A 4116-nucleotide genomic window follows, 5' to 3' on the forward strand; every position below is an offset into this window, starting at 1 on the left:
GATCGGTCTACGGACCGATCTCTCCACCCTTCTGTGTGTAATCTGATCGGTCCGGGGACCGATCAGGTCAGCCTAGCACGCAGAGCCCGCTACTGATCAGTTTCTGATCGGTCTACAGACCGATCAGGTAGTTCCCTGATCGGTCCGGGGACCGATCAGGTCAATCTGGTACGCAGAGGGCTACTGATTGCCTTCTGATCGGTCTGCAGACCGATCAGAAGGTTCCCTGATCGGTCCAGGGACCGATCAGCGACTGCTGATCGTCTCCTGATCGGTCTATAGACCGATCAGGGTGTCCCTGGATCGGTCCAGGGACCGATCAGGAGATTCCTGATACCTCCTGATCGGACAACCGTCCGATCATTTCATCACCTGTACACCCATCTCCCTTAAATCTTCCCGATCCTTTCTTTTCCCCTTTCACGCGAAAGCCCTAGCCGACTCTTCCCTACACCTCAACTCCTCTCTTCTCTTTAGACGCCGAAGCTCTAAACCCTAGCCAAAAGATACTTCAATGGCACCAAGGTAACTCCATACTTCTCTTAAACTTGACATTTCAGTTTCTTTTCTCACCATATCTGTGCTTATTATTTCGGGTGTTGGTGGCTTCGGTGCTCACTTACTTGCCCCATTATATCCCATTGTTACACCTTAGGAAGAAACAAGTAGGTGAGAGGACCTCTAAGACACCTGAGAAGTCTAAGTCTAAGGCTCCCTCCCGACCTCAACCATCTGTCTCCGGGAGATTTCCAAACCATCATTTTGAGGAAGCCTTTAAACAAAGAACCTTTAAATTACTCCCTTGTAGGTCTGTGGATCGTAAATTCATGGACGAATTTTGTCCAATCGTGTCAGAAATCATCGCCTATTACAAACTTGATTCACTTGTCTACTTAGAACGAGATATCAATTATGACTTAGTATCTGAGTTTTATAACAATCTTCATCAAACTAGTAATGTAAGTTATAAAACAAAAGTTGCTAAGCAGACTCTTGATTTCAGTTTTTCAGCTTTCTTTGACTATCTAAGTTGCCGGATGTGTTCCGGAAATGTCTTTTCGATATATCCTGACCTACCAGACCCCTTACCTCAACCCTTTGATGTCTCATCTGACGATATTTATGAGTACTTCTTCAGACATCCTAGACCGGGTGGCCTTGATGAGTTAGACGTTGATTTCCCTACTTTTGCAGCCTTGAGATTGTCTGTTCAAGATTACATTCTTTTTAAAATTGTCACGAACTGCCTTCTGCCTATCACATCTAAACCATTGTCTGAGATCCGACCGTATCATTGCCTGATGCTTTATGGATTGCATCGGCGTCTCAACTTTGACATTATGTCCAGCATCTACTCTTCGATCATCTCCTATAGCGAGCCAAACAGTTTCACTGTTTATATGCCTTATGGACATATAATTACAGATTGGCTCGAGGCCCTTCAGATTGATGTCTCCAAGGGTAAAATAGTCAAGATGGTCAGGCAGGATTGCAGACTTGGGAAACGGGCATTTTCCAAGTCTGGTATCATAGGACAAAATGGGGATGTTCGGTGGAAGGATGGGAGAGCTCTAGGTGAGTTACCACGGGGACCTCCACGACAGGTTGCAGCTGCTCCTGTTGCTGCTCCTCCTGCTGCTGATGATGGAGAGGTCGATCCTAATCTGCGCTGGCAGATCGCCGAGCTGGAGAGTCGCTTTGATCGACACGATGAGCTGCTGGTTGCTGAGCTTCACGGCCCGCGCGTCCGGATTGACCAGCGCTACGATGATTTACGCAGTCAGCAGCTGGCGACACATCAGGTGATTATGGATTGGATGGCCAGATACCCACCTCCACAGGATTTCCCGGGCTATCCATCCTCGAGCAGCGGCATGCCACCTCAGGGACCCATTCCTCCCATTGATGATACTAATGCTCCTCATGATGAGGAGGCTGATTGATACACATTGTTCTTTGATGTCATTTTGACTGTCTATGTTTTTGATGTTGTTTGTTGGACATTTATGTCTGACCTGGATATTTGTCGACTTCATATATTTATGCTGCTCATTTTCTTATTTTTCTCTATGTTTCACTTCTTATTTGTTCTTAATATGTTGTTCATATGCCATGTCTTGTATGTCTCTTATTTCTTTATCACTGTCTTATAATACACTTAGAGATATTCTAGTGAATTAAGAAAAAGACAGTATGGGTTAAAGGGGAGTCCTTTAACGTTTTCTTAACTAATTCGCACCTTTTCGGTGTTTGACAAAGGGGGAGAGAATAACTAAGTTTAGAGATAAATGAAAGTTTGATTTTAGGGGGAGGATCTTGATTCCCCTAAAATTGATAAATGAAAGTTTGGCTTTGGGGGAGGATCTTGATTCCTCTAAAATTAGGGAAATAAGAACATTTCTGATCTAAACTTAAATCGTGTTGTCAAACAATAAAAATGGGGAGATTATTAATACAGTCTGACCTGGCTGTTGTTTTGATGTTGACACTGATTTAAGTTTGTATCAGATATTAACTAAACTCAGACTGATTAATGATCAAGGTTGATCATGTGGAGAGGAAAAGTCCAAGTACGGATACTTGACACGCAAAGTCAGAGAGAGCTCGGTAGCTCGTTCTCTGGACCAGATGAAGTCGGAGAGGGCTCGGCAGCTCGTTCTCCGGACTAGGTCAGAGAGGGCTCGGTAGCTCGTTCTCTGGACCGGACGAAGTCGGAGAGGGCTCGGCAGCTCGTTCTCCGGACTAGGTCAGAGAGGGCTCGGTAGCTCGTTCTCTAGACCGGACGAAGTCGGAGAGGGCTCGGCAGCTCGTTCTCCGGACTAGGTCAGAGAGGGCTCGGTAGCTCGTTCTCTGGACCAGACGAAGTCGGAGAGGGCTTGACAGCTCGTTCTCCAGACTAGGTCAGAGAGGGCTCGGTAGCTCGTTCTCTGGACCGGACGAAGTCGGAGAGGGCTCGGCAACTCGTTCTCCGGACTAGGTCAGAGAAGGCTTGGTAGCTCGTCCTCCAGACTAGGTCAAAAGACTTATGTGGGCTATCTGATCGGTCTGGTGACCGATCAGTAACAAGCAACGAAGACTCAGAACCGTAGGGGGATCAGTCTGTGGACCGATCCACACACAGGCTGATCGGTCCACAGACCGATCAGAGTCTTCCCAGACCGATCAGGATGAATCCTGATCGGTCCAGAGAGCTATGGATCGGTCTGATGACCGATCCACAACGATGTCGTTTGTCTTCTGCTATTTCTCTGTGATTTCTGATTCACTGATCAAATCTTCTGCTGTGAGATTTTTGAGTTACAGGTTGGAGGTGTTGTGCCAGTGCTTAATTTCAAATTAAGCTCCATCAGAAGAATAAGAACAAGTGCCCTTTATGCTGTGTTTCACTGCAAGTGGTGCAATTCGAGCTTCAACGATCACTGGCTGCGATCAGTTGGACTCTTGCTCATTGGTTCGAGCTCAGAGACACCAGTGAAGACCATGGATGGTATTGGTGTGAGTTCAGAGAACCAGATGAGAAGGAAGAGTGATTGGCAACGCCTGAGTTGGTTGCAGTGATTCGACACAGGTGACAGTGATTCGGGACAGTGAGAAAGCAGAATAAGAAGAAGGAAGAAGACAGGTTTGCTAAGGTTCGGGAAAAACTCTCTGTCGATCAAGCAAGAGGCTGTGCTGTTGAGCTCTTGGCTTCCTTCTGTCTTTCATTTTGCTTCGTGGCTGTAAGTTCATTTGTTCAATCCTTTAGCCACTGAACTCTGTAAGTCATTGTGCTTTATTTTCAAATCTATTCTGTGACTTTTATGGAGAGGTTACTCCACCGAGAAGGAGAAACACTTAGCCGGATTTTGTCCGGGGTGTGATCTACCGAAAGATCAAGGGATCGTCCACCTTACGGACACGCCGAGGAGTAGGGGCAAGTTATCCCCGAACCTCGTACATCGTTTTGTTAGTGGTGGTTGTTTTCCTTCCTTGCATCAGTTCTCTTTTTATTTATTTCCGCTGTGCTAACAAAGTTTTGTGAGAAAATTGATTGAGTTTTAGAGGAGGCTATTCACACCCCCCCCTCCTCTAGCCATCCGAAGGTCCTAACAGGAATTCCATCTTGAAGTTGAGCTT

This window comes from Zingiber officinale, chromosome 6A (genome assembly GCF_018446385.1).
Source record: "Zingiber officinale cultivar Zhangliang chromosome 6A, Zo_v1.1, whole genome shotgun sequence".
NCBI classification, from domain to species: Eukaryota; Viridiplantae; Streptophyta; class Magnoliopsida; order Zingiberales; family Zingiberaceae; genus Zingiber; species Zingiber officinale.